General features: G+C 43.7%; 1 long non-coding RNA gene across 1 annotated transcript in view; it reads left to right on the forward strand.

The window, feature by feature from the left end:
• The first annotated feature begins 2,769 nt into the window (after positions 1 to 2,769).
• Positions 2,770 to 12,614, forward strand: part of LOC122461734 — a 30,004-nt gene continuing 20,159 nt past the window's right edge. Inside the window, exons 1-2 of the long non-coding RNA XR_006283876.1 lie at positions 2,770 to 2,789; positions 4,133 to 4,177. This is a non-coding gene — a long non-coding RNA (uncharacterized LOC122461734). The remainder of the gene's footprint in view (positions 2,790 to 4,132; positions 4,178 to 12,614) is intronic.

The raw sequence follows: 12,614 nt of genomic DNA on the forward strand, positions 1-12,614 counted from the left end.
CCAGATGTTTTATGTATCCAGGAACATAGGCGCCAACTTCTGCTCGTGCTGGTAGGTGCTTGATCCCGCCGCTGCCTCCTCCACGGCCCCCATTCCAACCCCTTCCCCGAAGTCCCCGCCCCAACTCTGCCCCTCCCTGCTCCTATTCCAACTCCTTCCCCAAATCGCAACCTCAGCCCCGCCTCATCTCCTGAGCACGCCACGTTCCTGCTGCTCCTCCCAGAGCCTGCTATGCTGCCAAACAGCTGTTTGGCAGCAGCAAGCACTGGGAGGTAGGCGGAGGAGCAGGGACGTGACACATTCGGGGCGGAGGTGGAGCAAAGGTGAGGCGGGGAGGAGAGCTTGGCTGCCGGTGGGTGCAGAGCACTCACTAATTTTTCCCCGTGGGTGCTCCAGCCCAGGAGCACCCATGGAGTCGGTGCATGTGTCCAGGAAACGTGGTTGGTTGAAAAGCTTACTTTTAAAATTCCACAGTATGTTGCCTTTAGGCAAGACTGAAAACTAGGAAAAGGAGGAGGAGTTTGTACTTTCATAAGGGAAAGAATGCACTACATAGCAGTAGAGAATGAAGAATTAAGCCTCAACTATGATGCTGTTGAGGTCACAATGCAGAAGACTAATATTTCTTTATAGACACTATAAATCCTTAATTTATGTGGGAAATTAGAAAGTTCAGAGCGACAAGAAACAGTGAAGAATACTAAAAGACCATATACTACGTGTCGTAACCTAAATAGTCATAATAAATTGTGGGGGAGCAAGACAACTGATAAATGGTGCATGCTTAGAGTTCACTGGTTTTAAACAAGTGTACCCCAACCAGATTTAAATGCAGCAGATGGTCGTTTTCCCTGCTTAGACCTGGGAATTATAACAGAAGGTATTGGAAGTATATGCAAATAGAAAATATATAAGGAAGAAGGAATGGGGAGAAATCATTTCCCTATGCTCATTACTTTTCAAGGGCAAGGTAAGGTTGAAGGTAATGGAAAATTACTCACCTGTAAGTTTAAGAAAGCTAACTGGGGGCTATTTACAAGTAAATGTACTGAATTTGTGAATAATCATTGTGAGTGATGACAAAATTTCAGTGATAATGTAACAAAAGGATTACTAGCAGCAGCTTCTGTAGCCAGACTAGGTTACTGAAGTACCCCAAAACCTCACTTCCGTGGTGGAATGAGGAGTGCAAAATGGCAGTTATAAGAGGTCCGGGAGGGACATGGGGGCCAGCAGTAGGTGAGACACCAGCCTGCAGAGGGCGCTCTGGGCTGGAAGAGCTAATTCCCGAGATGATCAGCAGGAGGCACCGTGCTGGTGAGTCCCACCTCGCTACAGGACCTTTTACTCCAAAATTCTCTAATCCACCCATACATTCTTCTCCTTATCCCTATTGCACCTACTCTGTATAGCAAGCCTCTCCTCCATGGCACATCATGTGCCTTTTCAACATCTTCCTCCCCTAAAACCACTCTGCACCTTATCTGTAATGCCATTGGTTTCCCCAGCAGTAACCCACCATCTGGGTTTCCCAACCCTCTATCCCCACCTTGCCTCAGTGGCTACTGCCAGTCACCATCTAGCCCCCGCTCACTGAGGCAGACTGCAGTCTGTAAGCCACTCATCATCGGCAAGGAGGGTGTGGACTTGCTGCCTTTGTCTAACCCTGGGCTGCCCCTCTGCAACCCCAGTACCTGCTTTGGGCCTTCAGCAAGGCCTGCAGCCTGGGGGTTCTCCAGGCTGGAGCTCCCCAGCTCCTCTGGCCTTTCCCCAGCCCTGCTGCACTCCAGTACCCTGCTCAGCTCCCAGGCAACCAGGTCCTTCTCTCTCTACAGCTAGAGGAAGAGTCTCTTTGAGCTCCTGGTTCACAGCCCTTTTATAGGGCCTGCTGTGGCCTGATTGGGGCATGGCCCCAGCTGTGGCTGCCTTCCCCATCAGCCAAGCCTTTTTTCTCAGCACCGGCCCTCTCCAAGGGCTGGCTTTTAACCCCTTCTGAGCCGGAGCGGGGTGACCGCCCCACTACAGGGCCATGCAAATCAGAGTTGGGAAAGTTATGTCAAATATAGATAATATTAAAAATGGTACACCATAGGGAGGTGTTATCAGCCCAACCTTATTTAATATTTGATATATGATGTCCCAGAATAAATAAATGCTAGGGTATGTGTTACTCTATTTGCAGATGATTGTGCTCTGTGGGTTAAGAGCAGGAATACTGAGGTGTCAGAAAACAGAAGTGTTATGAGAGACCTCTGACTGGGGAAATGCATGGGGTTTCGAGTTCTCCATTGCTAAAATCAAAGGACTGATCTTTACAAAAAGGAAAGTTACAAAGGAATATAAAACTATCTGTTTGGAGAACAAATAGATATGGTTAAAAGGTTCAAGTTCTTAGGGATACTCAGAGGTGAAAGTAAACCAGTATGGTCTGGTACGGTGTACCGGCAAGAGCCCCTGGCCCTTTAAATCACCACCAGAGCCCCGGGCCACCACCGTTATCCCAGGGACTCCGGCAGCGGGGCTCAGGCAGCAATTTAAAGGGCCTAGGGCTCCAGCCGCTGCGGGGAGCCCCGGGCCCTTTAAATCGCCACCCCATCCCCGCTGCCGGAGCCCTGGGGTAGCGGCGGCAGGGCTCTGGCGGGTGATTTAAAGGGCCAGGGGCTTCCAGCCGCTTCTACCGCAGCCAGAGCCTCAGGAAGTTTAAATCTTGATTTAAAGGGCCTGGGTATTTAAAGGCCCCGCCTCTTCTGGTTGAGGCCACGCCCCCTGCTCAGGACTCCGGCGTACCAGTAAGTCCTTTAAGTTACTGTCACCCCTGGGGATATTTGATATTAAATTACTTTGGAAAGATCATATAAACTATGTTAAAGATAAATGTACAGGAAGGATTGACTTGCTTAAAAGTCTTGCTGGGACTAATTGGGAGACAGATAAGAAAACACTACTGATGGTATACAGAGCCTTAAGTAGACCAATTATTAACTATGGCTGACAAGGTTTTGGGTCAGCATCAAAATCAGAACTTAAAAAATCAGATTTAATACAAGCCAAGGCACTATGAATTGCATGTGATACATTTATTACAACACCTATGTGTGCTACAGATAGCATCTAGGGAAATGCCAGTTACGCTATGAGTGAAACTACTGGACCTAACTTTCTGGGCCAAAGTTAATGGGAACTGCAATGATGAAGTACCAAACACATTTGAGGATTGTTGGGAATTCGATAGGTGAACTATAGCACACGATGTTAGAACTCCACATGCTGTTCGAGTTAAAGTGTGGATGCAGGGGCTGAAAGACAAGGAAAAGCTGAATGAAGTCAAAACTTTTAGCCATGGGAAAATTATTTATGGATGGGAAGTCACATGTCCAAATGTGGATTTAGATTTTATAGACTTCATTTTTAATACATACTGTATTTTTATTAAATGTATCAGTGTATAGATGAAAAGTGGAGTTGGTTTTGTCAAATATATACAGATGGGTCCAAAAAAGAAGAAGAAAACCCAGGAAGAATAGGGACAGCACACTGTATACCAAAATAGTCAGATATTCTTTTAGCTGTACTATTTAGTGGTCATGACAGCCAAACTAGAAGCAATAATGCTAACATTAAATTGGCTCTGGGATGTACACCCCGCAGCTGCTGTCATTTTTTCAGATTCAATCTCAGGCCATATGGCAATAAAAATGGGTGTCTCCGTATGTGATTTAATTAATGAAGTTATGTGTAATAACAGAGTTAGTACAGATGGGGATACATGTAGCATTAGCTTGAATCCCAGAGCATATTGGGATAGCAGGGAATGAAATGATAGACAAAGCAGCTAAAAATTCTGTGGCGGGGGGGGAAAAGGAAGGATTGACATAGAAATACCCTTAAATAAATAGGAATTCAAAAGCCTAGTATAGAAAAATGTAAAGGAATGGCAAAAAGTTGTATTAATAAAAAAAGATAATTTTTTTGCATTGTGCCCTACAGTTGAGGATTATGACATACTACAGGACCAAGATGGGACTAATGAAGTGCTTAGGTTTAGAGTAACTGGCCATTGTGGCTTAAATAAAAAAAACTCTTCATAAATATTTGTCTTCACAACACTGCAGTGAGGTGGTAATTTTTACAGATGGGGAACGGACTCATGGAGAAACGAAGGCCCCAGTAGACAAAAGTACGTACTAATTTTGAGTGTCCAACATGAGACACTTAGGGCCTGATTTTTTCAAACTACTTAGAATTTCTGAAGTACTTTATATCAATTGCAGCATCCTGGGATTTTAAGATTCTATGCCTGGGCTATGTTTCTTTTCTCCTAACATAGCACCTGCAAAGTGTGGCACAGTGGAATTGTTATGAGTGTTAGCGTTTCTCTGTGGGTGTGACTGGGTGCACCACTCACCGGCATCGCCTTCAGATCACTCTGGGGATTAGCTCTCGCAGCCAACACCCCTTCCCATGGTCACATGCCATCACATCATCTCTCTCTCAGGTCTGTAGCTCCTCTCTCATCCCATGAACCAGAGCATCCTTTTCATGACTCAGCCCTCCAGCCAGTCACTCAGCATCCCCCCGTTCTAAGGTAATCAAAATCTTTTCTTCAGCAATTCTAGGCAGTCTTCCCATTCACTACCTCAGGTACCACTCCTTCACTGGCTGGTAGGAAAACCCAGGCCCAATGTCTACTCCAGGTTCCAGTCCAGGGACCCTCCACCTAGTAGTTCTGGGCTTTACTCTTCTAGTCCTCACTGCTTCTTCCCTAGATTACTTCCTACCACTCCTGGTTCCCCCATTTTGCTGGGAGTATCAGCTCCAAACCCTCCACCCAGGTTGTGACTGCTGCCTTTTTCAGTAGCCTCTATCTGTTGCAAGGTACCTGGCTTTATAGGCCCTACCTGTTGCTGCCCAGCTGATCTTGCTTGCAATCAATTCCAGGCTCCCTCTCTCTTCCTCCAGGTGCAGCCTGTGGAGTTAATAGGCCTACCTGGACACCTTAATCCTTTCCAATCCTCGGTTTGGTGGACACCCCATCACAATGGGTGGCAGGATTCCAGCAGCTCCAAAAGAAGCTATCATGAGGCCTACACTTAAAAAAATAATAATCAATTCTTGATGTTAAAAGCCTGATGATCAACTTGTGTCCCATCTCTCATTTTTAGGGAAGGTTACTGAGAATATTCTGACAAGGCAACGCTGGCTGTTTCTTGATTCCTCAGAGTTCCTTGACTCTGGGCAATCTGGTTATAAGCCTTGGTATGTGATAGAAACTGCACTGGTTGTGCTTGTTGATTATATCCTCCTAGCAATGGACAAGACAAACTGTTCACGCTGATTCTTTTAGATATATCAATATCCTTTGATACAGCTGACCACAAGATTTTGTTGCCAGACATAAGCGGGGATGTCTTCTTTTTCATGGGCACCAGCAGCAAGATCACTGAGAGCCCAGGAGAGACAGTCTCCCCATTCACAAATCTGCTGCCGAGCACTACACTGGCTGGTGGGAGGAGCCATCCTGTTCAGCCTGTCACCCTGGGCTGCAGTATCCCAGTGCAGAAGGAATCTAAAAAGAACTTAGCTGCCAAACTCTAACCAGTCTCTACTGAGCATGTGCAACCTGAGATTTTTTCAGAGGCTCCTTACCTGGCCAAATTCGGGTAGATTTTCACACGGACAGCAAAAGGTACTTTTTGGATTCCAGGGAAAGATGCCTTCCTCACCAAATCTGTAGTTACACCTCCATCCATTGGAGCAGGAAGAACTTTTCAATGAAAGGGTTATAAGAACTTTTTTAACATTGGCAAAAAAAATGCCAACTTTCTTCTCTGAAAAAATCTTTAAAAGAGAAAAAAATCAGCCGAGGCATGGAAAATGTCAGGCCAAGCAGTTATTTGGCAAAGTTATAAGCAACTGAAAACAGGGTCTTATAATGGGAAGTGGCAAAGAGTCCTGTGGCACCTTATAGACTAACAGATGTATTGGAGCATAAGCTTTCGTGGGTGAGTACCCACTTCGTCAGATGCATGCGCGAAGTGGGTATTCACCCACGAAAGCTGATGCTCCAATACGTCTGTTAGTCTATAAGGTGCCACAGGACTCTGCCGCTTTTACAGATCCAGACTAACACGGTTACCCCCCTGATAATGGAAAGTGTTAGGCAACATTAATTACAGGCATCACTGCTAGTTCTGTTTATAATTCATGAAGAGACACAAGCCCCATGCATCAGACTATATCCTCCCCTCTATTTTATGCAGAACTCTCCATTGAATGAACTGGGGAGTCCCGTATATGGACTAATGCCAGAACACAGCCCATCATTTGCAACTTATGCCATTTCCGAAATGGAGTATTATTGCCTTGGTCTTATTGCCTGGCTCCTGTTTTAAAAACTCAGACTGGAGCTTGCATACCTGCTGCCCTTGTACAGCCAAGTCCCCAGGCCATACAAAAGCAATTAAATGTCAACACTTGACTAGGGAACAGTATAATTGCCAAACAACTGAATGTACGTTCACAAGCTCTACCAGAAGCTTACATTCACATAATAAGCTCTGCTCATGTACACAGCATAATAATGAATACAAGCATTGTATGAAGCTTGCAAAGCTTTTTGCATTAGCCTTGATTTCACTACCCTTGGGAACACAGTGCGGAGGCATTTTACAATAGTACAAACTTCAAAAAAAATTCACTAAAATACTACATTCACTTTGTGCCCAGGTGTGCCTACTTTTGTCTCTCTTGTTTTCTTCTTTCCTGCTGATTTTGAAGAAGCAATTAAAAGCCCAGTGACTTTTGTAATAGATGGTAGAGAGATAAACAACATCTGACCCATGTGATCTTATGAATAAATAGCGATTTAGATGTCATTGTATAGCAGCAGAATTTTTCGATGGTTGCTAGGGAGACTGTCATCTGCATCATATTGCCTGACACAAAGTTTTGGTGGTCTTGACTTTTTCATTCCCTGAGATACCCAGTGGAATTCTTCAGGCAGTCAGTATCTGAGCACTCTGTCGGCTCCTTTCATATCTGAATGACACATTCTGCTAGTCCAAACTCGAGTATCATTTTAGTAAAGGTATAGGTGAGTCAAGTTATTCTAGCTACATTTTAGTACCGTCTAGGCAATATGATGTTTCATAGTTATGGATTTTGGTGGCTTAACCAGAATGGCACCTGATCACACAAATTTTCTTGGAAAATTATAGCTGTACTCTACAAAATTCCCAGTGAATTCAGTCAGAGCACAATTGGGTCCTCTGTGCAGTTTGTAGGTTCAGGCCTTTTCATTTTAAGTACAATTTCGAGCAAGCTGCGCAATGTTGTGTGCAGGTTTACAACCTCTTTGAAGGTTTTTTCATGTCTGTCTCTTTGCACATGTGGGGAATAGATTTATGCTTACATGAAGGTAACAGGCAATGCAGTGTTTTAAATACAGTAGACTCCCATGTATCTGAATGGCCTGGGAGACATCCAAAACTTTTGGACATCCAAGCATTTGGATAAACATAAGTGATGAACTAACTAGTTAACAGGGCAACATGGGGGAACACACTCTGGATTCAGATAACTAGGATTTTTGGAGAAAGGGAATTTGGATATCTGGAATCATACTCGATGGTTACTTGCTCACCTCTGAAAAACATTTTAAGGAAACAGAGCTTCCTGTAAGCAAGGAAAGGCAGAAGAGCAGAAACTCCATGAAGACTGTGTTATTCCAATCTAGTTACCCGAGAGGCACTCAAATACTAAACTTGTGTCAGTACAACACCCTAAAGCAGATCATCCATATTAAACCTTACTCTTGCCTTTCTTTTCAGTCAAATTATTTGTAGCCTGCATATGTGCTTTGAAAGTCTGAGCCTCATCTGGCTCACAAAAGATACAAATTACCTTAGAAACTGGAAAGAATCCTTGTTGGTTGCAGAACAGTTTCCTCCAGGCTGACATCGTTTTGTAGAAATCAGGAAACAGGTTGTAAGAAGAAGCTGCTGTTCCCTACTGTACTCCTTTGTTCCTGAAATACTACACAAAATGGCTGTGCTAACTTGCAATGGCTCTACCATCCCCCTAGGGGACCATTCTGCTGACCCAGGATGACTGGCGCACTCCTGCCCTAGACATGCCCCCAGTGCAGGGAAGGGTGGTGAGAGGGACGAGGAGTGGGTAGTATAGAATTGGCTACGCTAGTCCGACACCACCTAGGCACTCCCCTAGGCAAAGGGAATCCTCAGCTGCTTCCAGGGGGCATGCCATCTATGTAAGCAAGGCATGCATTGCGTGCCTGACTGGCTGTGCATTGTCCATCTGGTGGCCCACCGGACAATTCCATCTGGCCTCCAGAACAAAATGGCATCCTTCACACAGCATGACCTCGCATGCACCATATGAGTGAGTCACGCTGCATGGAAGACACCATTTTGGATCCCCTAAGGCAAGCAAGTTGTTGCGTGCCTTACTAAAACTGTCACTGCAAGCCACTGGCTCTCAGAAGGAGCATTGCAAAGCAACCAGACGGAGGGGGAAAGGATCAGGCCCTTTAACTACCAGAACAGTGAAAAGTTGCTTTAGTCTAAACAAGAACCAGGCCCTCTATGTTTAACGTAGTCAAATCAGGTTAAATTCAGAGTTAGCTGGAAACCATAGGGCCATACATTCCCCTCCCTTTTGCAGCGAGATATAGAATAGTTGGCACTATGCTCTGATGTTAATGATGCCAACAACTAAGCCTGCTGCTACAGGGTAGTACAAAGGGGAAATGCATACTGGGCCTAATCTGGCAAAGGGCTGAGCACCATCCAACTCCCAGTACATCTGATCAGGTCCTTCTAAACCCTGTCTGGCTGGAGTGGCTATACGGAGCCACCAACAATTCCTTTGCTGTACTTACACTGCAAATCCATTCTGCAGCACAGGGAGGCTATAGTGAGACAGAAGGGGAAGGTGACAGGGAACTGCTGTTTGATGTTCCATGAGCAAACTGCTGTGGCTGATGTCGGAATCAGCAGTACAACTCACACCCCACATATGCTCCCATTGACAGGGTTATGGGCGCACCTTGCCAAGGGAGCACAAGTGACAGCTGTGCTACCAGCACTGAGGGAGGAAGTGGGAGGCATATACAGAGACAGAGCGAGCTGACATGTTCGGTCTAGAAATCACCTGGATTAGAGGCTTGAGAATCCTTGGCGTCTGCTTGTGTGCCAGCCCTACCCCCGCCACATTTATGCTACGCTAGCGAGGAATGTCCAGTGGAATTTAGGGACCTCCACCCACATGGTTCATGTTTCTCTCTTCACATGGCGAAACATGGGTTTGACATAGGGAGGGAAGGATTAGGATAATAGGCTCTAGAGATGGTTTGGCCACCCACTTTACCTCGCTGCTTGTGCAGGATTGCTCCCTGCAGCACAGTTCTTTATGAGGTGCTCTCTGCTGGGATCCAGAGATTTTTAAAAGGAGCGATTTGACTCTAAAGCCACAGAAAAAGCAGCTCCCTAGCAAGGGGGGCTCTGCAGTACAGGTGCTCTCAGCACCATGCGTCTCATGTGACCATCTAAATGCAGTGCTGAATACTCTACCAGGACAGCTTTACCAACACAATGGGTAGCCAACAGCCTCCACTTTGGTCACCCTTGTGCTACGACAGCAGAAACCATCTCACTTTGATCTGATGCTCTGAGAAACAGTGAGATGAAACATCCACTTAATTTATATAACTAAATGCTTTTAAATAAATCAGCAAAAGTTTATGCTAATTCTGTGTACATGACTGAATACCGGAGGGGGACACAATGGTTATCTTGTCACCTTATAGGGTAGACCAGTATTCTTTAGCAGCCATTTCAAAGTGAAAGAAAGGGCTCCACAGGCAGATGATTATAAAAACTGTCTCTGAAAGTCTAGTGAGGGCCAGATCCTGAGAAGTAGCTGTAAATTGACTCACCACCTCTCAGGATCAGGCCCTAAATGAGTATGTTGAAATCCAGGGCCACATTCCGAGCTGATGCAATTCCATGTGTTCTGGAGTGCTGGGAGCTCCAGAGCTATGCTGATTGACACCAGCTGAGAGTGTGGGGCATAACTGCTTTCTCAAAGTCCACTTATGAGAGTTGCACTTGGAATATTTATAAATTTGGTTGTCATTTGAAAGAAATTACAGCTGCAGCTGCTCATGGTAGCCTGACAGCATTCTCTGTTGCTATGTATCTGGGAAGCCTTAAGATTCAACTCTAAAAGACTGGTGGTGGGGGAAAAAATAGTCTTGTTTCACTACTGTTACACTGATTTTAAACCGCTGCATTTTCAAGGAGTGTAATTGAATGTATTCTGGGTTTCAAAGCAGTGGATCAGAGTGGAGAATCAGGCCCTCTAATGTGTAACAAAGGACAGGATTGTCTCTTTTTGGAGAAAAGGCTTTAGCAATTAATTTGGAGAGCTGGTTGCAGCTCACAAGAGAATGTGGAAAAACTAACTCAACTATGAGTAAATGGAGGTAAATGCCTGGAGCTCCATGTCGGGGCGGAGGGGGGGGAGAAAAAAATCTGCCATATGAATCTGGAATTTCTGTGCTTTCATCAAATCTACAATTCCGTTTGGTTAATGGGGCTGAGAGCATCAGAGGAGATTCTAGTGCCTTTCCACAGTATGCATCCGATGAAGTCAGCTATAGCTCACGAAAGCTTATGCTCAAATAAATTGGTTAGTCTCTAAGGTGCCACAAGTACTCCTTTTCTTTTTAATAGGAATGTAACTTTAGGGCAGGTTTAGGGTAGTACTTTCACGCCTGAATGACCTCAGACACAAAGACACCATCTGCACTGGCAGAATCACACAGGGAAGCTTTACAAGTGCTTGTCGAAACAATGCCAAGCCCTAGCCAGCAGCACTAGCATTCTCCATATTATTCAAACAACAAAATTCTTGCAATATTTTTTGACAAATAGCTGGGAAAAGAACAATGACATCGAGGCATGCTTTTCATTGTTCCCGTGAACAATGGTTTAGATTTTGGCTGAGCTCAGAGCCTTAAAAATTGAATATGAAATATCAGGCCACCATGAAAATTAAAATAATGTAAGCATACAAGAATGAAAAACATATTATAAGATACTATACACTGCATCCAGTTATAAAAAACATGTATACTATTTTATGTGAGAATAATGTATAATCATATAACTGAAGCCTCATAATGCATACGCCCAACTTTAACTTTGGCAAATTCTGAATTTTAAGTGCTAATTATCATGTTCAGTCTCCGTGTACAGTTGATATAGTTGTGTAGTTATTTTGTATGGAGTTAATATTACAATTCACATTTAAAGAAAGAAGTTCTACACAGTAGAAATAACCCTAAAAGGCAATTCCTGGAACAATCTTTTTTTCTGAGAGGAAGAAATTCTACTGAACAGAAATGCATAATCAAAAAACAAAACACCATGATATTGCTAACCTGAGAAATTTAAATTAACCTTTATTTACAGACAAAATTACACCATCAGAGCCTAAAATTTGCATTTCCTCATTAGCTCTTTACTATTTGTAAAGTTCACATATCCGGTGAAACTGACATGAGTAGTACATACATTGTAACTGTATGCAAGAGATGACATGTTTATACTGGAAATGCAGATCGACATATCAGTCTACTTTATTCTATTCCTCATGGTATCTCACTGCCTTGTGGTGTAGACAATGCAAACAAATTATTTAACGTCTCTGAGATGCCCTTTTTCTCCTTTATTGCTTCCTGGTAACATAGGAGACCCACCAATTGATGCTCTTATAGGCTTCTGATATAAACAATGTTCTTATTTTATTTGTGTATCCAGCCATTCACGCTTAATATTCCTTTTTAACCCTCTTCATTTACATCTTACCAGACACGGTGCATGCTTCTTTCTATTGGCTTCACTATGGTTGGATTTCCAAGCATGTCTTTAAAAGTATAGTTCACAAAAGGAGGCTGGCTACCACTGTTGTGAATTGTTTTTAATGAAGGCGTTTAAAAATATACAGTACAGCTCCACAAAACAGAGATAAGCATTTTAAACCCAGGATAAGTCCATTTAAACCTGCCTTTGACATTTCCTGACCAGTCATAGATTGATATGCTACCATACAGCCTGGCAGCATAGAATAGCAACAGAGGCTATAACATATGTTTTAGGAGCTGGTTACCACAAGTGTTACCCAGAAATTATACTGGGGATTTTTCATGACCTAAACGCTGGTTTTTAAATGAGATTCGGAATATCACCCTGTAGAGTTTTAGCACAAATGCTACTCGGTTTGCCCAAATTGCAGAGAACAGCTCATCTCTTCACATAAAAGCTTTCAGAGCTTTTAATTTAGTGAGTTACTGTTTATTTTAATGAGTGGGTTGGAGATGATTTGGCATTACTAGGGGAAGATTAATTTGTGTACTAATACAATTCGAAAGTTCACTCAATTTACACAAAGAAATGAAAAGCTTAAACTCTCAATAAAAATTCAGCTATTTCACCCACTGATGTTTATAACATGTGCTTCATCAGAGCCAGAATAAGTGAGGCATCGGGAAAAAAAATCAGATCAGTGAAAATGACTTCCCAAATTTATAT

Source organism: Chelonia mydas, chromosome 1 (assembly GCF_015237465.2).
Source record: "Chelonia mydas isolate rCheMyd1 chromosome 1, rCheMyd1.pri.v2, whole genome shotgun sequence".
In the NCBI taxonomy this organism is placed as follows: Eukaryota; Metazoa; Chordata; order Testudines; family Cheloniidae; genus Chelonia; species Chelonia mydas.